Source organism: Dendropsophus ebraccatus, chromosome 9 (genome assembly GCF_027789765.1).
Source record: "Dendropsophus ebraccatus isolate aDenEbr1 chromosome 9, aDenEbr1.pat, whole genome shotgun sequence".
Classification (NCBI taxonomy): domain Eukaryota; kingdom Metazoa; phylum Chordata; class Amphibia; order Anura; family Hylidae; genus Dendropsophus; species Dendropsophus ebraccatus.
The window spans coordinates 2410074-2438071 of NC_091462.1; the positions used below are offsets into that span (position 1 = coordinate 2410074).

Genomic DNA, 27998 nt, shown 5'->3' on the forward strand with positions numbered 1-27998 from the left:
CTCCAGCTGAAAAACTACAACTCTCATCATGAACTGCCAGTTGGAAACGATGGGAGTTGTAGTGCTGCAACCTGAAGAGCCAAATGCTGCAAAACTACAACTCCCATAATAAACTGTCAGCAGGGCACGATGAAGTTTGAACTTCTGCAACCTGGAGAAGTCACCTGATATCACCTGCAGTCCTATGTAACACCACAGATAACAGTGATATCCCTCTGAGTACAGATAATGTAGTAGTCATCTGCAGTCCTATGTAACACCACAGATAACACAGTGATATCTCTGAGTACAGATAATGTAGTAGTCACCTGCAGTCCTATGTAACACCACAGATAACACAGTGATATCTCTGAGTACAGATAATGTAGATGTCACCTGCAGTCCTATGTAACAGCACAGATAACACAGTGATATCTCTGAGTACAGATAATGTAGATGTCACCTGCAGTCCTATGTAACAGCACAGATAACACAGTGATATCTCTGAGTACAGATCATGTAGTAGATGTCCCCTGCAGTCCTATGTAACAGCACAGATAACACAGTGATATCTCTGAGTACAGATAATGTAGTAGCTGTCACCTGCAGTCCTATGTAACACCACAGATAACACAGTGATATCTCTGAGTACAGATAATGTAGATGTCACCTGCAGTCCTATGTAACAGCACAGATAACACAGTGATATCTCTGAGTACAGATAATGTAGTAGTCACCTGCAGTCCTATGTAACACCACAGATAACACAGTGATATCTCTGAGTACAGATAATGTAGTAGTCACCTGCAGTCCTATGTAACAGCACAGATAACACAGTGATATCTCTGAGTACAGATAATGTAGTAGTCACCTGCAGTCCTATGTAACACCACAGATAACACAGTGATATCTCTGAGTACAGATAATGTAGTAGCTGTCACCTCGGGGCGCCCCTACTAAATGATGTTCTACAAAATAAGAAAACCGTCATACAGTGACTCACCGGTGACGTCTTCTTTGATCTGAGGTGTCACTTTCCCTTTTCCTCTCCATCCGGCCCAGACCTCCAGGATGATTCCTTCCAGATACGTTTCATCCCCTTAGAACCTGCGAGACAAACAATTTAGGCTCCGCACATTTCTAGCAACTTCCTTTCCTTCCTCCCTCCTGTAGGCTCCATAGTAACTGCACTGTTTGGTGTAATGTGCAGTAAAGTGAGTAGGAATGTGGGATGCCCCCTGTATGTAGGATCCCCTGCTGTGCCCCCTGTATGTAGGATCCCCTGCTGTGCCCCCTGTATGTAGGATCCCCTGCTGTGCCCCCTGTATGTAGGATCCCCTGCTGTGCCCCCTGTATGTAGGATCCCCTGCTGTGCCCCCTGTATGTAGGATCCCCTGCTGTGCCCCCTGTATGTAGGATCCCCTGCTGTGCCCCCTGTATGTAGGATCCCCTGCTGTGCCCCCTGTATGTAGGATTCCCTGCTGTGCCCCCATGAGCTAATAATGGCCCCAGAGGTGCCCCATACAATAATAATGCCCCCAGAGGTGCCCCCATGAACTAATAATGCCCCCAGAGGTGCCCCCATACACTAATAATGCCCCCAGAGGTGCCCCCATACAATAATAATGCCCCCAGAGGTGCCCCCATGAGTTAATTATGCCCCCAGAGGTGCCCCCATATACTAATAATGCCCCAAGAGGTGCCCCCATACAATAATAATGCCCCCAGAGGTGCCCCCATACACTAATAATGCCCCCAGAGGTGCCCCCATACAATAATAATGCCCCCAGAGGTGCCCCCATGAGTTAATTATGCCCCCAGAGGTGCCCCATGAACTAATAATGCCCCCAGAGGTGCCCCCATACACTAATAATGCCCCCAGAGGTGCCCCCATACACTAATAATGCCCCCAGAGGTGCCCCCATGAGTTAATTATGCCCCCAGAGGTGCCCCCATATACTAATAATGCCCCACGAGGTGCCCCCATACAATAATAATGCCCCAGAGGTGCCCCCATATACTAATAATGCCCCCAGAGGTGCCCCCATACACTAATACTGCCCCCAGAGGTGCCCCCCATACACTAATAATGCCCCCAGAGGTGCCCCCATATACTAATAATGCCCCCAGAGGTGCCCCCATATACTAATAATGCCCCCAGAGGTGCCCCCATATACTAATAATGCCCCCAGAGGTGCCCCCATATACTAATAATGCCCCCAGAGGTGCCCCCATATACTAATACTGCCCCCAGAGGTGCCCCCATACACTAATAATGCCCCCAGAGGTGCCCCCATATACTAATAATGCCCTCAGAGGTGCCCCCATACAATAATAATGCCCCCAGAGGTGCCCCCATACACTAATAATGCCCCCAGAGGTGCCCCCCATATACTAATAATGCCCCCAGAGGTGCCCCTAAAAAAACAAACATCTTACTCACCTAATCGGCGCTGTGCAGGCAGCAGCTCTTCCTCCTCTTCGGGCTCCATCTTGCGAGCCGCAGGGACGGGACTTCCGGCAGACGTGATGACGTCACATGATCACGCCTGCCGGAGAGGTCACGGCCCGGCCTCCCATAGGCTGCTGGTATGAAGTGCCGGCAGCCTATGGGAGAGAATACAGGAGGAGGACGCTGACAGGTCCTTCTCCTGTATTCTGATCGCTTTAATGTTCCGCCCGCTCAATGTGCTCACTGTGCGGGCGGAACATCAAAGCGATCAGTGCATCCCGAGAAGCTGCCGCAGCTTCTCGGGATGCATAAAGTGACAGTGTCACAAGTGGCAAGGGGGGCCGTGCGGGCCCCCCTAGCGTAGGGGCCCAGTCGCCATGGCGACCCCGGCGACCCCTATAGCTACGCCACTGCCTGGGTATATACTGTATATAATTATATACGTACAGCTGGTATAACCTGGGTATATACTGTATATAATTATATTTGTAGATTTGGTATTACCTGGGTATATACTGTATATAATTCTATATGTAGAGCTGGTATAACCTGGGGATCTCCTGTATATAATTATATATGTACAGCTGGTATAACCTGGGTATCTCCTGTATATAATTATATATGTAGAGCTGGTATAACCTGGGTATATACTGTATATAATTATACATGTACAGCTGATATAACCTGTGTATTTACTGTATATAATTTTATTTGTAAAGCTGGTATAACCTGGGTATCTCCTGTATATAATTATATTTGTAGAGCTGGTATAACCTGGGTATATACTGTATATAATTATATATGTACAGCTGGTATACCCTGGGTATATACTGCATGTAATTATATATGTACAGCTGGTATAACCTGGGTATATACTGTATATAATTATATATGTACAGCTGGTATAACCTGGGTATATACTGTATATAATATATATGTACAGCTGGTATAACCTGGGTATCTCCTGTATATAATTATATTTGTAGAGCTGGTATGACCTGGATATGTCAGTGCTGGTGTTGCAGAGGATGGTGGGTGTGTGGTGGACGACCGGTCACTTGCCAGGTGGTGCTGTGTGACGTCACTGCTGTGGTGGTTGGTCGGGATATAGCTCAGCCAGGTGTTAGGTTGTCGTGACGCCAGGTATGGGGGGGGGCACACCTGCTTTTATTTTAATGAGGCTGGCTATACCCTTTCCCCTGTGGTCGGTGACCTGCCGAGATGTGAGGGGGTCCCTTGGGTGCTTATCACGGTGGTCCGGAGTGGAGCAGTGACCCACCCAGACTATTGGTACCGCCACGCACAGAAGGGGGAGATGACCCAAGGATGATGCAATGGCTGTGTAGGTGCTTAGAGAATAACCACTGAGTTCAGCTACCATAAATAAACTCTTCTTTACTGCAGAAAGGCTTAGTACAGGGATACATAGTGACCGCTGCTGAGAGCTGAGGAGGAGTACAGCCGTACTGACTGAGTTGCGTGCTGAGAAGTAGAGAGGAGGATGTCGAGAGAGTCCCAACCAGTGGCGGATTAAATTTACCCTGGGCCCCGGGCTTTCCGCCCAACCTGCCCCCCCCCCTCTGCTCCGTCCACAACCGATCCCAACTAGAAAAAAATACACTAATTTCTTTGTAGTAAACTATTAACTATTATTGTCATCCAAGCAATAAAATAAATAAAGAGCAAGTATTACCACCATACATACTACCACCATACATACTACTACCACCATACATACTACTACCACCATACATACTACTACCACCATACATACTACCACCATACATACTACTACCACCATACATACTACTACCACCATACATACTACTACCACCATACATACTACCACCATACATACTACCACCATACATACTACTACCACCATACATACTACTACCACCATACATACTACTACCACCATACATACTACCACCATACATACTACTACCACCATACATACTACTACCACCATACATACTACTACCACCATACATACTACCACCATACATACTACCACCATACATACTACCACCATACATACTATCACCATACATACTATCACCATACATACTACTACCATACATACTACTACCATACATACTATCACCATACATACTACCACCATACATACTACCACCATACATACTACCACCATACATATTACCACCATACATACTACCACCATACATACTACCACCATACATACTACCACCATACATACTACCACCATACTTACTACCACCATACATACTACTACCACCATACATACTACCACCATACATACTACCACCATACATACTACCACCATACTTACTACCACCATACATACTACCACCATACATACTACCACCATACATACTATCACCATACATACTACCACCATACATACTACCACCATACATACTACCACCATACATATTACCACCATACATACTACCACCATACATACTACCACCATACATACTACCACCATACATACTACCACCATACTTACTACCACCATACATACTACTACCACCATACATACTACCACCATACATACTATCACCATACATACTATCACCATACATATTACCACCATACATACTACCACCATACATACTACCACCATACTTACTACCACCATACTTACTACCACCATACATACTACTACCACCATACATACTACCACCATACATACTATCACCATACATATTACCACCATACATACTACCACCATACTTACTACCACCATACATACTACTACCACCATACATACTACCACCATACATTCTACCACCATACATACTACCACCATACATACTACCACCATACATACTACCACCATACATACATACCACCACCATACATACTACCACCATACATACTACCACCATACATACTACTACCACCATACATACATACTACCACCATACATACTACCACCATACATACTACCACCATACATACTACCACCATACATACTACCACCATACATACTACCACCATACCACCAGACCAAACCCTGAGACCAATACTGCCACTACCATCAGTATACAAGGGCCATATAATCCCTTCATACATATTACCATCACACTGTTACTGCCCAAGTCCAGTAAACTAAGCTTGAGGGAGAAAAACAGTATACAAGGGGCAAATATTACCGCCACACCATGACCACAACCATCACACCAAATCCTGCATACCGAGAAGAATAATTTAGTGTACTGCACATAAGAATTATACTTCCATCAAATGCCACGAAAGTAGTCACAAAATGACTACACGGTCAATCAGCCCCATGCCAGACTTCACATCAGCAATACATCTGTCTACACTGTACTACAACTCCCAGCATATCCTGAGGGCTGCAGACTGTCAGTACATGCTGGGAGTTGTAGTGCCTGCAGCTGTTGTAGTTGGGTCCTGGATGCTTTGTAGCATATAAGAATACATAGATCTGTGGGGGCTCAGTGCAGGGAAGTGACCCCAGAACATCACTAATAGGGGATGGAACAAAAATACCCCCCCCCCCCCCCATATTATCCCCACACTGTCACACTGATAGGAACTAAATCCAGACAATCAAGAACAATATTACTAATAATACCTGTATATAAGAAAAGATATCTCCTCAATGTGACCACCACACAGTGACTAAGCCGCATGGATCTCCAAACTGCGGCCCTCCAGCTGTTGCGAAACCACAACTCCCATCATGCCTGGACAGCTAAAGCTTTGGATCTGGCTGTCTGGAGGGCCGCAGTTTGGAGACCCATGGAATAAGGGGTCATTCACACATCTCTAGAATTCCGTCCACACACAGTCTGTGTTCTGTGGACTGGACCTGGGAACTCCCAGCATCCTGATCATTTATGATGTCGGGAGCTCCTAGGCAGTTTAAAAGTTTGCGCTGGTGTACTGTACTGTGACCCCGGGGCTGTGTCAGTACACTAGCGCAAACCATACACTGACCCATTTAGACCCCAATGGTACACAGGCTCTGCACACCATATAAGTGATTACAGTGCAGTTACTATAAACTCACAGGTGGCGTCTTCTCTGACTGCAGTCACTCGCACTTTGCTTTCTTCTGGCAGGGCCATCATGAAGACTTCTCCAGCTACAGCTCGTCTGCAGGGAGGCTGGGGGTGACTGGGGAAGGGAGGCAGCTGGGGGTGACTGGGGAAGGGAGGCAGCTGGGGGTGACTGGGGAAGGGAGGCAGCTGGGGGTGACTGGGGAAGGGAGGCAGCTGGGGGTGACTGGGGAAGGGAGGCAGCTGGGGGTGACTGGGGAAGGAGAGGCAGCTGGGGGTGACTGGGGAAGGGAGGCCGCTGGGGGTGACTGGGAAAGGGAGGCAGCTGGGGGTGACTGGGGAAGGGAGGCAGCTGGGGGTGACTGGGGAAGGGAGGCAGCTGGGGGTGACTGGGGAAGGGAGGCAGCTGGGGGTGACTGGGGATAGAGAGGCAGCTGGGGGTGACTGGGGAAGGAGAGGCAGCTGGGGGGGGGGGTGGGGAAGGGAGGCAGCTGGGGGTGACTGGGGAAGGAGAGGCAGCTGGGGGTGACTGGGGAAGGAGAGGCAGCTGGGGGTGACTGGGGAAGGAGAGGCAGCTGGGGGTGACTGGGGAAGGGAGGCAGCTGGGGGGGGGGGGTGGGGAAGGGAGGCAGCTGGGGGTGGGGAAGGGAGGCAGCTGGGGGGGACTGGGGAAGGAGAGGCAGCTGGGGGTGGGGAAGGGAGGCAGCTGGGGGGGACTGAGGAAGGGAGGCAGCTGGGGGTGGGGAAGGGAGGCAGCTGGGGGTGGGGAAGGGAGGCAGCTGGGGGTGACTGGGGAAGGAGAGGCAGCTGGGGGGGACTGAGGAAGGGAGGCAGCTGGGGTCTGCGGTTAAGCGGGGGGGGGGGGGGGGGGTCTGCGGGCGCCCGATCGCAAAACGATCGCAAAACGATTTTTCAACGAAATCGTTAATCGTACAATCTGGACAATAATCTCCTCGTGTAAACTTAGCATTAGACTCACTAAGGTGTGGCAACACTTCCTCTCCCCATGTGACTTCCTCCTACAGCATCAGTAACGTGTGCTGTGAGTGGGTGAGAAGGTAGAAAAGAGAGAGAGAGCTCCCATTGGAGCACAGATCACAGAGACAATAACCCTTTATACACCACAGCTGTGCAATACTTAGGTATACAGTACGTATACTAGCGACATCTAGTGACAAACTTAAGTAATACCTCACCAACACTGACATTTTAAAGTACAGGCTTTTGCGAGAGGTGTAAGAACAATCAACACCCATGGTGGGACACCACAGGTGCACAGTGTGCTGGGATGTTATAATCACTGTACTATTATATGATGGTTATAATGGTCTCCCCTCTCTTACAGATCGCCTCGCCCTGCTCTCCCCGGGTGAACTACGAGCTGGTAAGTTTGGGTTGTTGCCTGAATTGTTATGAATCTTTCCATTTCACCATCATCTTTGGTATCTCAGCAGACTGCATGTCACCTGATTGGCTTAGATACAGTGACTCTTAGCAGAGTACCACACCAGATAAGCTTAGATACTCTAGCATCATAGGTCAGTAATTGGCTTAGATACAGCTGAAGGTTTGCAGACAGTATCACACACAATGGGCATGGGAGATGGGAATGTGCCGGAACGTTCTGATGAATCATAATGGGAGGAGACGGCTCGTATATCGGGGGCTCTCCCTGTCTGACTGCGGTGACCCCCAAATCAGCTGCAGCTGGGGGCGACTATTAATGGGAGTCCGGGGGTCATATGCCGGCACAGGGGAGGGGGTTCACCATCTGTATCAGCCCCATGGACTCTCACAGATCTCCCGGCCTCCTCCTCAGACTGGAGGCTATTGGGTATATTGTGCGCAGGGCAGAGCTGTGTGTGTGTGTGTGTGTGTGTGTAGGGCAGAGCTCTGTGTGTGTGTGTGTGTGTGTGTGTGTGTGTGTGTGTGCGCGCGCAGGGCAGAACTGTGTGTGTGTGTGCAGGGCAGAGCTGTGTGTGTGTGTGTGTGTGCAGGGCAGAACTGTGTGTGTGTGTGCAGGGCAGAGCTGTGTGTGTGTGTGTGCAGGGCAGAACTGTGTGTGTGTGTGTGTGTGCAGGGCAGAACTGTGTGCAGGACAGAGCTGTGTGTGTGTGTGTGCGCGGGGCAGAGGTGTGTGTGTGTGTGTGTGTGTGCGCAGGGCAGAGCTGTGTGTGTGTGCAGGGCAGAGCTGTGTGTGTGTGTGTGTGTGTGCAGGGCAGAGCTGTGTGTGTGTGTGTGTGTGTGTGCAGGACAGAGCTGTGTGTGTGTGTGCAGGGCAGAGCTGTGTGTGTGTGTGCAGGGCAGAGCTGTGTGTGTGTGTGTGCAGGGCAGAGCTGTGTGTGTGTGTGCAGGGCAGAGCTGTGTGTGTGTGTGCAGGACAGAGCTGTGTGTGTGTGTGTGTGCAGGGCAGAGCTGTGTGTGTGTGCAGGACAGAGCTGTGTGTGTGTGTGTGTGCAGGGTAGAGCTATGTGTGTGTGCAGGGCAGAGCTGTGTGTGTGTGCAGGGCAGAGCTATGTGTGTGTGCAGGGCAGAGCTGTGTGTGTGTGTGTGTGTGCAGGGTAGAGCTATGTGTGTGTGCAGGGCAGAGCTGTGTGTGTGTGCAGGGCAGAGCTATGTGTGTGTGCAGGGCAGAGCTATGTGTGTGTGCAGGGCAGAGCTGTGTGTGTGTGCAGGGCAGAGCTGTGTGTGTGTGTGTGTGTGCAGGGTAGAGCTATGTGTGTGTGCAGGGCAGAGCTGTGTGTGTGTGCAGGGCAGAGCTATGTGTGTGTGCAGGGCAGAGCTGTGTGTGTGTGTGCAGGACAGAGCTGTGTGTGTGTGCAGGGCAGAGCTGTGTGTGTGTGTGCAGGGCAGAGCTGTGTGTGTGTGCAGGGCAGAGCTGTGTGTGTGTGTGCGCAGGGCAGAGCTGTGTGTGTGTGCAGGGCAGAGCTGTGTGTGTGTGTGTGTGTGTGTGCAGGGCAGAACTGTGTGTGTGTGTGTGCAGGGCAGAACTGTGTGCGCGGGGCAGAGGTGTGTGTGTGTGTGTGTGCGCAGGGCAGAGGTGTGTGTGTGTGTGTGTGTGTGTGTGTGTGTGCGCGCGCAGGGCAGATCTGTGTGTGTGTGCAGGACAGAGCTGTGTGTGTGCACGGGGCAGAGGTGTGTGTGTGTGTGCAGGGCAGAGCTGTGTGTGTGCAGGACAGAGCTGTGTGTGTGTGTGCAGGGCAGAGCTGTGTGTGTGTGTGCAGGGCAGAGCTGTGTGTGTGTGTGCAGGGCAGAGCTGTGTGTGTGTGTGCAGGGCAGAGCTGTGTGTGTGTGCAGGGCAGAGCTGTGTGTGTGTGCAGGGCAGAGCTGTGTGTGTGTGTGTGTGCAGGACAGAGCTGTGTGTGTGTGCAGGGCAGAGCTGTGTGTGTGTGTGTGTGCAGGGCAGAGCTGTGTGTGTGTGTGTGTGTGTGTGCAGGGCAGAGCTGTGTGTGTGTGTGTGTGCAGGGCAGAGCTGTGTGTGTGTGTGTGTGTGTGTGCAGGGCAGAGCTGTGTGTGTGTGTGTGTGCAGGGCAGAGCTGTGTGTGTGTGTGTGTGTGTGTGTGTGTGTGTGTGTGTGTGCAGGGCAGAGCTGTGTGTGTGTGTGTGTGTGTGTGCAGGGCAGAGCTGTGTGTGTGTGCAAAACTCTAACTCCACTCGTGCACTGCTAGCAGGACATGATGGGATTTGAACTTTGACAACTGAAACAGTGAAAACAGCGACTTGTGGGACAGGTTATTAGTGCAGGGTTCTCCAACATGTGACTTTCCAGTTGCTCAAAAACTACAACTCCCACCATTGCATTTCTGGCTGGACATAATGGGAGTTATAGTTTTGCAACAGCTGAAAAGTCACTGATTGGGAAACAAAGATTTATCTTGTGTGACGTCATGTATGATATAACGCAGCTCCCGTCCTCTCCTCCCTCTATATCCTGTGTGACGTCATGTATGATATAACGCAGCTCCCGTCCTCTCCTCCTCCTCCCTCTATATCCTGTGTGACGTCATGTATGATATAACGCAGCTCCCGTCCTCTCCTCCTCCTCCCTCTATATCCTGTGTGACGTCATGTATGATATAACGCAGCTCCCGTCCTCTCCTCCCTCTATATCCTGTGTGATGTCATGTATGATATAACGCAGCTCCCGTCCTCTCCTCCCTCTATATCCTGTGTGACGTCATGTATGATATAACGCAGCTCCCGTCCTCCTCCCACTATATCCTGTGTGATGTCATGTATGATATAACGCAGCTCCCGTCCTCTCCTCCTCCCACTATATCCTGTGTGACGTCATGTATGATATAACGCAGCTCCCGTCCTCTCCTCCTCCCACTATATCCTGTGTGACGTCATGTATGATATAACGCAGCTCCCGTCCTCTCCTCCTCCCACTATATCCTGTGTGACGTCATGTATGATATAACACGGCTCTCGTCCTCTCCTCCCTCTATATATCCTGTGTGATGTCATGTATGATATAACGCAGCTCCCGTCCTCTCCTCCCTCTATATCCTGTGTGATGTCATGTATGATATAACGCAGCTCCCGTCCTCTCCTCCTCCCTCTATATCCTGTGTGACGTCATGTATGATATAACGCAGCTCCCGTCCTCCTCCCTCTATATCCTGTGTGACGTCATGTATGATATAACGCAGCTCCCGTCCTCTCCTCCTCCCTCTATATCCTGTGTGACGTCATGTATGATATAACGCAGCTCCCGTCCTCTCCTCCTCTCTCTATATCCTGTGTGACGTCATGTATGATATAACGCAGCTCCCGTCCTCTCCTCCTCCCTCTATATCCTGTGTGATGTCATGTATGATATAACGCAGCTCCCGTCCTCTCCTCCTCCCTCTATATCCTGTGTGACGTCATGTATGATATAACGCAGCTCCCGTCCTCTCCTCCTCCCTCTATATCCTGTGTGACGTCATGTATGATATAACGCAGCTCCCGTCCTCCTCCCTCTATATTCTGTGTGACGTCATGTATGATATAACGCAGCTCCCGTCCTCTCCTCCCTCTATATCCTGTGTGATGTCATGTATGATATAACGCAGCTCCCGTCCTCTCCTCCTCCCTCTATATCCTGTGTGACGTCATGTATGATATAACGCAGCTCCCGTCCTCTCCTCCTCCCTCTATATCCTGTGTGATGTCATGTATGATATAACGCAGCTCCCGTCCTCTCCTCCTCCCTCTATATCCTGTGTGACGTCATGTATGATATAACGCAGCTCCCGTCCTCTCCTCCCTCTATATCCTGTGTGACGTCATGTATGATATAACGCAGCTCCCGTCCTCTCCTCCTCCCCCTATATCCTGTGTGACGTCATGTATGATATAACGCAGCTCCCGTCCTCTCCTCCCTCTATATCCTGTGTGACGTCATGTATGATATAACGCAGCTCCCCTCCTCTCCTCCCTCTATATTCTGTGTGACGTCATGTATGATATAACGCAGCTCCCGTCCTCTCCTCCCTCTATATCCTGTGTGACGTCACGTATGATATAACGCAGCTCCCGTCCTCTCCTCCCTCTCTATCCTGTGTGACGTCATGTATGATATAACGCAGCTCCCGTCCTCTCCTCCTCCCTCTATATCCTGTGTGATGTCATGTATGATATAACGCAGCTCCCGTCCTCTCCTCCTCCCTCTATATCCTGTGTGACGTCATGTATGATATAACGCAGCTCCCGTCCTCCCCCCCTCTATATCCTGTGTGACGTCATGTATGATATAACGCAGCTCCCGTCCTCTCCTCCTCCCTCTATATCCTGTGTGATGTCATGTATGATATAACGCAGCTCCCGTCCTCTCCTCCCTCTATATCCTGTGTGACGTCATGTATGATATAACGCAGCTCCCGTCCTCTCCTCCTCCCTCTATATCCTGTGTGATGTCATGTATGATATAACGCAGCTCCCGTCCTCTCCTCCTCCCTCTATATCCTGTGTGATGTCATGTATGATATACCGCAGCTCCCGTCCTCTCCTCCTCCTCCCTCTATATCCTGTGTGACGTCATGTATGATATAACGCAGCTCCCGTCCTCTCCTCCCTCTATATCCTGTGTGATGTCATGTATGATATAACGCAGCTCCCGTCCTCCTCCCTCTATATCCTGTGTGACGTCATGTATGATATAACGCAGCTCTCGTCCTCTCCTCCTCCCTCTATATCCTGTGTGACGTCATGTATGATATAACACAGCTCCCGTCCTCTCCTCCCTCTATATCCTGTGTGATGTCATGTATGATATAACGCAGCTCCCGTCCTCTCCTCCCTCTATATATCCTGTGTGACGTCATGTATGATATAACGCAGCTCCCGTCCTCCTCCCTCTATATCCTGTGTGACGTCATGTATGATATAACGCAGCTCCCGTCCTCCTCCCTCTATATCCTGTGTGATGTCATGTATGATATAACGCAGCTCCCGTCCTCTCCTCCTCCCTCTACATCCTGTGTGATGTCATGTATGATATAACGCAGCTCCCCTCCTCTCCTCTCTCTATATCCTGTGTGACGTCATGTATGATATAACGCAGCTCCCGTCCTCTCCTCCTCCCTCTATATCCTGTGTGATGTCATGTATGATATAACGCAGCTCCCGTCCTCTCCTCCTCCCTCTATATCCTGTGTGACGTCATGTATGATATAACGCAGCTCCCGTCCTCTCCTCCTCCCTCTATATCCTGTGTGACGTCATGTATGATATAACGCAGCTCCCGTCCTCTCCTCCTCCCTCTATATCCTGTGTGACGTCATGTATGATATAACGCAGCTCCCGTCCTCCTCCCTCTATATCCTGTGTGACGTCATGTATGATATAACGCAGCTCCCGTCCTCTCCTCCTCCCTCCTATATCCTGTGTGACGTCATGTATGATATAACGCAGCTCCTGTCCTCTCCTCCTCCCTCTATATCACTGTGTGATGTCATGTATGATATAACGCAGCTCCCGTCCTTCTCCTCCCTCTATATCCTGTGTGATGTCATGTATGATATAACGCAGCTCCCCTCCTCCTCCCTCTATATCCTGTGTGACGTCATGTATGATATAACGCAGCTCCCGTCCTCCCTCCCTCTATATACTGTGTGACGTCATGTATGATATAACGCAGCTCCAGTCCTCTCCTCCTCCCTCTATATCCTGTGTGATGTCATGTATGATATAACGCAGCTCCGTCCTCTCCTCCCTCTATACCTGTGTGACGTCATGTATGATATAACGCAGCTCCCGTCCTCTCCTCCCTCTATATCCTGTGTGACGTCATGTATGATATAACGCAGCTCCCGTCCTCTCCTCCTCCCACTATATCCTGTGTGACGTCATGTATGATATAACGCAGCTCCCGTCCTCTCCTCCCTCTATATCCTGTGTGACGTCATGTATGATATAACGCAGCTCCCGTCCTCTCCTCCCTCTATATCCTGTGTGACGTCATGTATGATATAACGCAGCTCCCGTCCTCTCCTCCTCTCTCTATATCCTGTGATGTCATGTATGATATAACGCAGCTCCCGTCCCTCCTCCCTCTATATCCTGTGTGACGTCATGTATGATATAACGCAGCTCCCGTCCTCTCCTCCTCCTCTATATCCTGTGTGACCTCATGTATGATATAACGCAGCTCCCGTCCTCTCCTCCCTCTATATCCTGTGTGACTGTCATGTATGATATAACGCAGCTCCCGTCCTCTCCTCCTCCCTCTATATCCTGTGTGACGTCATGTATGATATAACGCAGCTCCCGTCCTCTCCTCCCTCTATATCCTGTGTGAAGTCATGTATGATATAACGCAGCTCCCGTCCTCTCCTCCTCCTCCCTCTATATCCTGTGTGATGTCATGTATGATATAACGCAGCTCCCGTCCTCTCCTCCCTCTATATCCTGTGTGACGTCATGTATGATATAACGCAGCTCCCGTCCTCTCCTCCCTCTATATCCTGTGTGACGTCATGTATGATATAACGCAGCTCCCGTCCTCTCCTCCTCCCTCTATATCCTGTGTGACGTCATGTATGATATAACGCAGCTCCCGTCCTCCTCCCTCTATATCCTGTGTGACGTCATGTATGATATAACGCAGCTCCCGTCCTCTCCTCCCCCCTCTATATCCTGTGTGACGTCATGTATGATATATAACGCAGCTCCCGTCCTCTCCTCCTCCCTCTATATCCTGTGTGATGTCATGTATGATATAACGCAGCTCCCGTCCTCTCCTCCCTCTATATATCCTGTGTGATGTCATGTATGATATAACGCAGCTCCCCTCCTCTCCTCCCTCTATATCCTGTGTGACGTCATGTATGATATAACGCAGCTCCCGTCCTCTCCTCCCTCTATATCCTGTGTGACGTCATGTATGATATAACGCAGCTCCCGTCCTCTCCTCCTCCCTCTATATCCTGTGTGATGTCATGTATGATATAACGCAGCTCCCGTCCTCTCCTCCTCCCTCTATATCCTGTGTGACGTCATGTATGATATAACGCAGCTCCCGTCCTCTCCTCCCTCTATATCCTGTGTGACGTCATGTATGATATAACGCAGCTCCCGTCTCCTCCTCCGTCTATATATCCTGTGTGATGTCATGTATGATATAACGCAGCTCCCGTCCTCTCCTCCTCCCTCTATATCCTGTGTGACGTCATGTATGATATAACGCAGCTCCCGTCCTCCTCCCTCTATATATCCTGTGTGATGTCATGTATGATATAACGCAGCTCCCGTCCTCTCCTCCTCCCTCTATATCCTGTGTGACGTCATGTATGATATAACGCAGCTCCCGTCCTCTCCTCCCTCTATATCCTGTGTGATGTCATGTATGATATAACGCAGCTCCCGTCCTCTCCTCCTCCCTCTATATCCTGTGTGACGTCATGTATGATATAACGCAGCTCCCGTCCTCCTCCCTCTATATCCTGTGTGATGTCATGTATGATATAACGCAGCTCCCGTCCTCTCCTCCTCCCTCTTTATCCTGTGTGATGTCATGTATGATATAACGCAGCTCCCGTCCTCCTCCCTCTATATATCCTGTGTGATGTCATGTATGATATAACGCAGCTCTCGTCCTCTCCTCCTCCCTCTATATCCTGTGTGACGTCATGTATGATATAACGCAGCTCCCGTCCTCTCCTCCCTCTATATCCTGTGTGATGTCATGTATGATATAACGCAGCTCCCGTCCTCCTCCCTCTATATCCTGTGTGACGTCATTTATGATATAACGCAGCTCCCGTCCTCCTCCCTCTATATCCTGTGTGACGTCATTTATGATATAACGCAGCTCCCGTCCTCTCCTCCCTCTATATCCTGTGTGACGTCATGTATGATATAACGCAGCTCCCGTCCTCTCCTCCCCCCTCTATATCCTGTGTGATGTCATGTATGATATAACGCAGCTCCCGTCCTCTCCTCCCTCTATATCCTGTGTGATGTCATGTATGATATAACGCAGCTCCCGTCCTCCTCCCTCTATATCCTGTGTGATGTCATGTATGATATAACGCAGCTCCCGTCCTCTCCTCCCTCTATATCCTGTGTGACGTCATGTATGATATAACGCAGCTCCCGTCCTCTCCTCCTCCTGTCTATATTCCTGTGTGACGTCATGTATGATATAACGCAGCTCCCGTCCTCTCCTCCTCCCTCTATATCCTGTGTGATGTCATGTATGATATAACGCAGCTCCCGTCCTCTCCTCCCTCTATATCCTGTGTGACGTCATGTATGATATTACGCAGCTCCCGTCCTCTCCTCCCTCTATATCCTGTGTGATGTCATGTATGATATAACGCAGCTCCCGTCCTCTCCTCCTCCCTCTATATCCTGTGTGATGTCATGTATGATATAACGCAGCTCCCGTCCTCTCCTCCCTCTATATATCCTGTGTGATGTCATGTATGATATAACGCAGCTCCCGTCCTCCTCCCTCTATATCCTGTGTGACGTCATGTATGATATAACGCAGCTCCCGTCCTCCTCCCTCTATATATCCTGTGTGATGTCATGTATGATATAACGCAGCTCCCGTCCTCTCCTCCTCCCTCTATATCCTGTGTGACGTCATTTATGATATAACGCAGCTCCCGTCCTCCTCCCTCTTTATCCTGTGTGACGTCATGTATGATATAACGCAGCTCCCGTCCTCTCCTCCCTCTATATCCTGTGTGATGTCATGTATGATATAACGCAGCTCCCGTCCTCTCCTCCTCCCTCTATATCCTTTGTGATGTCATGTATGATATAACACGGCTCTCGTCCTCTCCTCCCTCTATATCCTGTGTGACGTCATGTATGATATAACGCAGCTCCCGTCCTCTCCTCCCCTCTATATCCTGTGTGATGTCATGTATGATATAACGCAGCTCCCGTCCTCTCCTCCCTCTATATCCTGTGTGACGTCATGTATGATATAACGCAGCTCCCGTCCTCTCCTCCTCCCTCTATATCCTGTGTGATGTCATGTATGATATAACGCAGCTCCCCTCCTCCTCCCTCTATATCCTGTGTGATGTCATGTATGATATAACGCAGCTCCCGTCCTCTCCTCCCTCTATATCCTGTGTGATGTCATGTATGATATAACGCAGCTCCCATCCTCTCCTCCTCCCTCTATATCCTGTGTGACGTCATGTATGATATAACGCAGCTCCCGTCCTCTCCTCCTCCCTCTATATCCTGTGTGACGTCATGTATGATATAACGCAGCTCCCGTCCTCTCCTCCTCCCTCTATATCCTGTGTGATGTCATGTATGATATAACGCAGCTCCCGTCCTCTCCTCCCTCTATATCCTGTGTGACGTCATGTATGATATAACGCAGCTCCCGTCCTCTCCTCCCCCCTCTATATCCTGTGTGATGTCATGTATGATATAACGCAGCTCCCGTCCTCTCCTCCCCTCTATATCCTGTGTGATGTCATGTATGATATAACGCAGCTCCCGTCCTCTCCTCCTCCCTCTATATCCTGTGTGACGTCATGTATGATATAACGCAGCTCCCGTCCTCCTCCCTCTATATCCTGTGTGACGTCATGTATGATATAACGCAGCTCCCGTCCTCTCCTCCCTCTATATCCTGTGTGACTGTCATGTATGATATAACGCAGCTCCCGTCCTCTCCTCCCTCTATATCCTGTGTGATGTCATGTATGATATAACGCAGCTCCCGTCCTCTCCTCCCTCTATATCCTGTGTGACGTCATGTATGATATAACGCAGCTCCCGTCCTCTCCTCCCTCTATATCCTGTGTGATGTCATGTATGATATAACGCAGCTCCCGTCCTCTCCTCCCTCTATATCCTGTGTGACGTCATGTATGATATAACGCAGCTCCCGTCCTCTCCTCCCTCTATATCCTGTGTGACGTCATGTATGATATAACGCAGCTCCCGTCCTCTCCTCCTCCCTCTATATCCTGTGTGATGTCATGTATGATATAACGCAGCTCCCGTCCTCTCCTCCTCCCTCTATATCCTGTGTGACGTCATGTATGATATAACGCAGCTCCCGTCCTCTCCTCCTCCCTCTATATCCTGTGTGATGTCATGTATGATATAACGCAGCTCCCGTCCTCTCCTCCTCCCTCTATATCCTGTGTGACGTCATGTATGATATAACGCAGCTCCCGTCCTCTCCTCCCCTCTATATCCTGTGTGACGTCATGTATGATATAACGCAGCTCCCGTCCTCTCCTCCCTCTATATCCTGTGTGACGTCATGTATGATATAACGCAGCTCCCGCTCCTCTCCTCCCTCTATATCCTGTGTGACGTCATGTATGATATAACGCAGCTCCCGTCCTCTCCTCTCCTCTATATCCTGTGTGACGTCATGTATGATATAACGCAGCTCCCGTCCCTCCTCACCTCTATATCCTGTGTGACGTCATGTATGATATAACGCAGCTCCCCGTCCTCTCCTCCTCCCTCCATATCCTGTGTGAGTCATGTATGATATAACGCAGCTCCCGTCCTCTCCTCCCTCTATATCCTGTGTGACGTCATGTATGATATACCGCAGCTCCCGTCCTCTCCTCCTCCTCTCCCTATATCCTGTGTGACGTCATGTATGATATAACGCAGCTCCCGTCCTCTCCTCCCTCTATATCCTGTGTGATGTCATGTATGATATAACGCAGCTCCCGTCCTCTCCTCCCTCTATATCCTGTGTGACGTCATGTATGATATAACGCAGCCTCCCGTCCTCTCCTCCCTCTATATCCTGTGTGACGTCATGTATGATATAACGCAGCTCCCGTCCTCCTCCCTCTATATCCTGTGTGACGTCATGTATGATATAACGCAGCTCCGTCCTCTCCTCCTCCCTCTATATCCTGTGTGACGTCATGTATGATATAACACAGCTCCCGTCCTCTCCTCCCTCTATATCCTGTGTGACTGTCATGTATGATATAACGCAGCTCTCGTCCTCTCCTCCCTCTATATATCCTGTGTGACGTCATGTATGATATAACGCAGCTCCCGTCCTCTCCTCCCTCTATATCCTGTGTGACGTCATGTATGATATAACGCAGCTCCCGTCCTCTCCTCCCTCTATATCCTGTGTGACGTCATGTATGATATAACGCAGCTCCCGTCCTCTCCTCCTCCCTCTATATCCTGTGTGACGTCATGTATGATATAACGCAGCTCCCGTCCTCCTCCTCCCTCTATATCCTGTGTGACGTCATGTATGATATAACGCAGCTCCCGTCTCTCTCCTCCTCCCTCTATATCCTGTGTGACGTCATGTATGATATAACGCAGCTCCCGTCCTCATCCTCCTCCCTCTATATCCTGTGTGATGTCATGTATGATATAACGCAGCTCCCGTCCTCTCCTCCTCCTCTATATCCTGTGTGACTGTCATGTATGATATAATGCAGCTCCCGTCCTCTCTCCTCCCTCTATATCCTGTGTGACGTCATGTATGATATAACGCAGCTCCCGTCCTCCTCCCTCTATATCCTGTGTGACGTCATGTATGATATAACGCAGCTCCCGTCCTCTCCTCCTCCTCTATATCCTGTGTGACGTCATGTATGATATAACGCAGCTCCCGTCCCTCTCCTCCCTCTATATCCTGTGTGATGTCATGTATGATATAACGCAGCTCCCGTCCTCTCCTCCCCTCTATATCCTGTGTGACGTCATGTATGATATAACGCAGCTCCCGTCCTCTCCTCCTCCCTTTATATCCTGTGTGATGTCATGTATGATATAACGCAGCTCCCGTCCTCTTCCTCCCTCTATATCCTGTGTGAAGTCATGTATGATATAACGCAGCTCCCGTCCTCATCCTCCTCTCTCTATATCCTGTGATGTCATGTATGATATAACGCAGCTCCCGTCCTCCTCCCTCTATATCCTGTGTGACGTCATGTATGATATAACGCAGCTCCCGTACTCTCCTCCTCCCTCTATATCCTTTGTGACGTCATGTATGATATAACGCAGCTCCCGTCCTCGCCTCCTCCTCTATATCCTGTGTGACGTCATGTATGATATACGCAGCTCCCGTCCTCTCCTCCTCCCTCTATATCCTGTGTGACGTCATGTATGATATAACGCCAGCTCCCCGTCCCTCGTCCTCCCTCTATATCCTGTGTGACGTCATGTATGATAGAACGCAGCTCCCGTCCTCTCCTCCCCTCTATATCCTATGTGACGTCATGTATGATATAACGCAGCTCCCGTCCTCTCCTCCTCCCTCTATATCCTGTGTGACGTCATGTATGATATAACGCAGCTCCCTTCCTCTCCTCCCTCTATATATCCTGTGTGATGTCATGTATGATATAACGCAGCTCCCGTCCTCCTCCCTCTATATCCTGTGTGATGTCATGTATGATATAACGCAGCTCCCGTCCTCTCCTCCCTCTATATCCTGTGTGATGTCATGTATGATATAACGCAGCTCCCCTCCTCCTCCCGCTATATCCTGTGTGACGTCATGTATGATATAACGCAGCTCCCGTCCTCTCCTCCTCCCCCTATATCCTGTGTGACGTCATGTATGATATAACGCAGCTCCCGTCCTCTCCTCCCTCTATATCCTGTGTGACGTCATGTATGATATAACGCAGCTCCCGTCCTCTCCTCCCTCTATATCCTGTGTGACGTCATGTATGATATAACGCAGGCTCCCGTCCTCTCCTCCCCCTCTATATCCTGTGTGACGTCATGTATGATATAACGCAGCTCCCGTCCTCTCCTCCCTCTATATCCTGTTGATGTCATGTATGATATAACGCAGCTCCCGTCCTCTCCTCCCTCTATATCCTGTGTGACGTCATGTATGATATAACGCAGCTCCCGTCTCCTCCTCCGTCTATATATCCTGTGTGATGTCATGTATGATATAACGCAGCTCCCGTCCTCTCCTCCTCCCTCTATATCCTGTGTGACGTCATGTATGATATAACGCAGCTCCCGTCCTCCTCCCTCTATATATCCTGTGTGATGTCATGTATGATATAACGCAGCTCCCGTCCTCTCCTCCTCCCTCTATATCCTGTGTGACGTCATGTATGATATAACGCAGCTCCCGTCCTCTCCTCCTCCTCCCTCTATATCCTGTGTGACGTCATGTATGATATAACGCAGCTCCCGTCCTCTCCTCCTCCCTCTATATCCTGTGTGACGTCATGTATGATATAACGCAGCTCCCGTCCTCTCCTCCCTCTATATCCTGTGTGACGTCATGTATGATATAACGCAGCTCCCGTCCTCCTCCCTCTATATCCTGTGTGACGTCATGTATGATATAACGCAGCTCCCGTCCTCTCCTCCTCCCTCTATATCCTGTGTGACGTCATGTATGATATAACGCAGCTCCCGTCCTCTCCTCCTCCCTCTATATCCTGTGTGACGTCATGTATGATATAACGCAGCTCCCGTCCTCTCCTCCCTCTATATCCTGTGTGATGTCATGTATGATATAACGCAGCTCCCGTCCTCTCCTCCCTCTATATCCTGTGTGACGTCATGTATGATATAACGCAGCTCCCGTCTCCTCCTCCGTCTATATATCCTGTGTGATGTCATGTATGATATAACGCAGCTCCCGTCCTCTCCTCCTCCCTCTATATCCTGTGTGACGTCATGTATGATATAACGCAGCTCCCGTCCTCCTCCCTCTATATATCCTGTGTGATGTCATGTATGATATAACGCAGCACCCGTCCTCTCCTCCTCCCTCTATATCCTGTGTGACGTCATGTATGATATAACGCAGCTACTGTCTCCTCCTCCCTCTTTATCCTGTGTGATGTCATGTATGATATAACGCAGCTCCCGTCCTCTCCTCCTCCCTCTATATCCTGTGTGATGTCATGTATGATATAACGCAGCTCTCGTCCTCTCCTCCTCCCTCTATATCCTGTGTGACGTCATGTATGATATAACGCAGCTCCCGTCCTCTCCTCCCTCTATATCCTGTGTGATGTCATGTATGATATAACGCAGCTCCCGTCCTCTCCTCCTCCCTCTATATCCTGTGTGACGTCATTTATGATATAACGCAGCTCCCGTCCTCCTCCCTCTATATCCTGTGTGACGTCATTTATGATATAACGCAGCTCCCGTCCTCTCCTCCCTCTATATCCTGTGTGATGTCATGTATGATATAACGCAGCTCCCGTCCTCCTCCCTCTATATCCTGTGTGATGTCATGTATGATATAACGCAGCTCCCGTCCTCCTCCCTCTATATCCTGTGTGACGTCATTTATGATATAACGCAGCTCCCGTCCTCTCCTCCCTCTATATCCTGTGTGATGTCATGTATGATATAACGCAGCTCCCGTCCTCTCCTCCCTCTATATCCTGTGTGATGTCATGTATGATATAACGCAGCTCCCGTCCTCTCCTCCTCCCTCTATATCCTGTGTGATGTCATGTATGATATAACGCAGCTCCCCTCCTCCTCCCTCTATATCCTGTGTGACGTCATGTATGATATAACGCAGCTCCCGTCCTCTCCTCCCTCTATATCCTGTGTGACGTCATGTATGATATAACGCAGCTCCCGTCCTCTCCTCCCTCTATATCCTGTGTGACGTCATGTATGATATAACGCAGCTCCCGTCCTCTCCTCCCTCTATATATCCTGTGTGATGTCATGTATGATATAACGCAGCTCCCGTCCTCTCCTCCTCCCTCTATATCCTGTGTGACGTCATGTATGATATAACGCAGCTCCCGTCCTCTCCTCCCTCTATATCCTGTGTGACGTCATGTATGATATAACGCAGCTCCCGTCTCTCCTCCCTCTATATCCTGTGTGACGTCATGTATGATATAACGCAGCTCCCGTCCTCTCCTCCCTCTATATCCTGTGTGACGTCATGTATGATATAACGCAGCTCCCGTCTCTCCTCCCTCTATATTCCTGTGTGACTGTCATTTATTATATAACGCAGCTCCCGTCCTCTCCTCCCTCTATATCCTGTGTGATGTCATGTATGATATAACGCAGCTACCCGTCCTCTCCTCCCTCTATATCCTGTGTGATGTCATGTATGATATAACGCAGCTCCCGTCCTCTCCTCCCTCTATATCCTGTGTGATGTCATGTATGATATACGCAGCTCCCGTCCTCTCTCCTCCCTCTATATCCTGTGTGACGTCATGTATGATATAACGCAGCTCCCGTCCTCTCCTCCCTCTATATCCTGTGTGATGTCATGTATGATATAACGCAGCTCCCGTCCTCCTCCCTCTATATCCTGTGTGATGTCATGTATGATATAACGCAGCTCCCGTCCTCTCCTCCTCCCTCTATATCCTGTGTGACGTCATGTATGATATAACGCAGCTCCCGTCCTCTCCTCCTCCCTCTATATCCTGTGTGACGTCATGTATGATATAACGCAGCTCCCGTCCTCTCCTCCTCCCTCTATATCCTATGTGACGTCATGTATGATATAACGCAGCTCCCGTCCTCTCCTCCTCCCTCTATATCCTGTGTGACGTCATGTATGATATAACGCAGCTCCCGTCCTCCTCCCTCTATATCCTGTGTGACGTCATGTATGATATAACGCAGCTCCCGTCCTCTCCTCCTCTGTCTATATCCTGTGTGACGTCATGTATGATATAACGCAGCTCCCGTCCTCTCCTCCCTCTATATCCTGTGTGACGTCATGTATGATATAACGCAGCTCCCGTCCTCTCCTCCTCCCTCTATATCCTGTTTGATGTCATGTATGATATAACGCAGCTCCCGTCCTCTCCTCCCTCTATATCCTGTGTGACGTCATGTATGATATAACGCAGCTCCCGTCCTCCTCCCTCTATATCCTGTGTGATGTCATGTATGATATAACGCAGCTCCCGTCCTCCTCCCTCTATATCCTGTGTGATGTCACGTATGATATAACGCAGCTCCCGTCCTCTCCTCCCTCTATATCCTGTGTGATGTCATGTATGATATAACGCAGCTCCCGTCCTCTCCTCCTCCCTCTATATCCTGTGTGATGTCATGTATGATATAACGCAGCTCCCGTCCTCTCCTCCTCCCTCTATATCCTGTGTGATGTCATGTATGATATAACGCAGCTCCCGTCCTCCTCCCTCTATATCCTGTGTGACGTCATGTATGATATAACGCAGCTCCCGTCCTCCTCCCTCTATATATCCTGTGTGATGTCATGTATGATATAACGCAGCTCCCGTCCTCTCCTCCTCCCTCTATATCCTGTGTGACGTCATGTATGATATAACGCAGCTCCCGTCCTCTCCTCCCTCTATATCCTGTGTGATGTCATGTATGATATAACGCAGCTCCCGTCCTCTCCTCCTCCCTCTATATCCTGTGTGATGTCATGTATGATATAACGCAGCTCCCGTCCTCTCCTCCTCCCTCTATATCCTGTGTGATGTCATGTATGATATAACGCAGCTCCCGTCCTCCTCCCTCTATATCCTGTGTGACGTCATGTATGATATAACGCAGCTCCCCGTCCTCTCCTCCCCTCTAATATCCTGTGTGATGTCATGTATGATATAACGCAGCTCCCGTCCTCTCCTCCTCCCTCTATATCCTTTGTGATGTCATGTATGATATAACACGGCTCTCGTCCTCTCCTCCCTCTATATATCCTGTGTGACGTCATGTATGATATAACGCAGCTCCCGTCCTCTCCTCCCTCTATATCCTGTGATGTCATGTATGATATAACGCAGCTCCCGTCCTCTCCTCCCTCTATATCCTGTGTGACGTCATGTATGATATAACGCAGCTCCCGTCCTCTACTCCTCCCTCTATATCCTGTGTGATGTCATGTATGATATAACGCAGCTCCCGTCCTCTCCTCCCTCTATATCCTGTGTGACGTCATGTATGATATAACGCAGCTCCCGTCCTCTCCTCCCCCCTCTATATCCTGTGTGATGTCATGTATGATATAACGCAGCTCCCGTCCTCTCCTCCCTCTATATCCTGTGTGATGTCATGTATGATATAACGCAGCTCCCGTCCTTTCCTCCCTCTATATCCTGTGTGATGTCATGTATGATATAACGCAGCTCCCGTCCTCCTCCCTCTATATCCTGTGTGACGTCATGTATGATATAACGCAGCTCCCGTCCTCTCCTCCTCCCTCTATATCCTGTGTGACGTCATGTATGATATAACGCAGCTCCCGTCCCCTCCTCCCTCTATATCCTGTGTGATGTCATGTATGATATAACGCAGCTCCCGTCCTCTCCTCCCTCTATATCCTGTGTGATGTCATGTATGATATAACGCAGCTCCCGTCCTCCTCCCTCTATATCCTGTGTGACGTCATGTATGATATAACGCAGCTCCCGTCCTCTCCTCCCTCTATATCCTGTGTGATGTCATGTATGATATAACGCAGCTTCCGTCCTCTCCTCCCTCTATATCCTGTGTGATGTCATGTATGATATAACGCAGCTCCCGTCCTCTCCTCCCTCTATATCCTGTGTGACGTCATGTATGATATAATGCAGCTCCCGTCCTCTCCTCCCCCCTCTATATCCTGTGTGATGTCATGTATGATATAACGCAGCTCCCGTCCTCTCCTCCCTCTATATCCTGTGTGATGTCATGTATGATATAACGCAGCTCCCGTCCTCTCCTCCCTCTATATCCTGTGTGATGTCATGTATGATATAACGCAGCTCCCGTCCTCCTCCCTCTATATCCTGTGTGACGTCATGTATGATATAACGCAGCTCCCGTCCTCTCCTCCTCCCTCTATATCCTGTGTGACGTCATGTATGATATAACGCAGCTCCCGTCCTCTCCTCCCTCTATATCCTGTGTGACGTCATGTATGATATAACGCAGCTCCCGTCCTCTCCTCCTCCCTCTATATCCTGTGTGACGTCATGTATGATATAACGCAGCTCCCGTCCTTTCCTCCCTCTATATCCTGTGTGATGTCATGTATGATATAACGCAGCTCCTGTCCTCTCCTCCTCCCTCTATATCCTGTGTGACGTCATGTATGATATAACGCAGCTCCCGTCCTCCTCCCTCTATATCCTGTGTGACGTCATGTATGATATAACGCAGCTCCTTTTCTCTCCTCCTCCCTCTATATCCTGTGTGACGTCATGTATGATATAACGCAGCTCCCGTCCTCCTCCCTCTATATCCTGTGTGACGTCATGTATGATATAACGCAGCTCCCGTCCTCTCCTCCCTCTATATCCTGTGTGATGTCATGTATGATGTAACGCAGCTCCCGTCCTCTCCTCCTCCCTCTATATCCTGTGTGACGTCATGTATGATATAACACAGCTCCCGTCCTCTCCTCCTCCCTCTATATCCTGTGTGATGTCATGTATGATATAACGCAGCTCCCGTCCTCTCCTCCTCCCTCTATATCCTGTGTGACGTCATGTATGATATAACGCAGCTCCCGTCCTCTCCTCCTCCCTCTATATCCTTTGTGATGTCATGTATGATATAACGCAGCTCCCGTCCTCTCCTCCTCCCTCTATATCCTGTGTGACGTCATGTATGATATAACGCAGCTCCCGTCCTCTCCTCCCTCTATATCCTGTGTGACGTCATGTATGATATAACGCAGCTCCCGTCCTCTCCTCCCTCTATATCCTGTGTGACGTCATGTATGATATAACGCAGCTCCCGTCCTCTCCTCCCTCTATATCCTATGTGACGTCATGTATGATATAACGCAGCTCCCGTCCTCTCCTCCTCCCTCTATATCCTGTGTTACGTCATGTATGATATAACGCAGCTCCCGTCCTCCTCCCTCTATATCCTGTGATGTCATGTATGATATAACGCAGCTCCCGTCCTCTCCTCCCTCTATATCCTGTGTGACGTCATGTATGATATAACGCAGCTCCCGTCCTCTCCTCCTCTCTCTATATCCTGTGATGTCATGTATGATATAACGCAGCTCCCGTCCTCCTCCCTCTATATCCTGTGTGACGTCATGTATGATATAACGCAGCTCCCGTCCTCTCCTCCTCCCTCTATATCCTGTGTGACGTCATGTATGATATAACGCAGCTCCCGTCCTCCCCTCCTCCCTCTATATCCTGTGTGACGTCATGTATGATATAACGCAGCTCCCGTCCTCTCCTCCCTCTATATCCTGTGTGACGTCATGTATGATATAACGCAGCTCCCGTCCTCTCCTCCTCCCTCTATATCCTGTGTGACGTCATGTATGATATAACGCAGCTCCCGTCCTCTCCTCCTCCCTCTATACCCTGTGTGACGTCATGTATGATATAACGCAGCTCCCGTCCTCTCCTCCCTCTATATCCTGTGTGACGTCATGTATGATATAACGCAGCTCCCGTCCTCTCCTCCCTCTATATCCTGTGTGACGTCATGTATGATATAACGCAGCTCCCGTCCTCTCCTCCCTCTATATCCTGTGTGATGTCATGTATGATATAACGCAGCTCCCGTCCTCTCCTCCTCCCTCTATATCCTGTGTGACGTCATGTATGATATAACGCAGCTCCCGTCCTCTCCTCCCTCTATATCCTGTGTGACGTCATGTATGATATAACGCAGCTCCCGTCCTCTCCTCCTCCCTCTATACCCTGTGTGACGTCATGTATGATATAACGCAGCTCCCGTCCTCTCCTCCTCCCTCTATATCCTGTGTGACGTCATGTATGATATAACGCAGCTCCCGTCCTCTCCTCCTCCCTCTATATCCTGTGTGACGTCATGTATGATATAACGCAGCTCCCGTCCTCTCCTCCCTCTATATCCTGTGTGACGTCATGTATGATATAACGCAGCTCCCGTCCTCTCCTCCTCCCTCTATATCCTGTGTGACGTCATGTATGATATAACGCAGCTCCCGTCCTCTCCTCCCTCTATATCCTGTGTGACGTCATGTATGATATAACGCAGCTCCCGTCCTCTCCTCCTCCCTCTATATCCTGTGTGACGTCATGTATGATATAACGCAGCTCCCGTCCTCTCCTCCTCCCTCTATACCCTGTGTGACGTCATGTATGATATAACGCAGCTCCCGTCCTCTCCTCCCTCTATATCCTGTGTGACGTCAT

At 49.7% G+C, this 27998-nt stretch overlaps 1 protein-coding gene across 1 annotated transcript in view; it reads left to right on the plus strand.

The window, feature by feature from the left end:
- The window catches only part of TNS1 (tensin 1), a 362619-nt gene that overhangs the window by 106255 nt on the left and 228366 nt on the right, over nt 1-27998 (plus strand). Inside the window, exon 2 of the mRNA XM_069982318.1 lies at nt 7793-7831. The gene's annotated coding sequence lies outside the window, so the exon portion shown is untranslated. The remainder of the gene's footprint in view (nt 1-7792; nt 7832-27998) is intronic.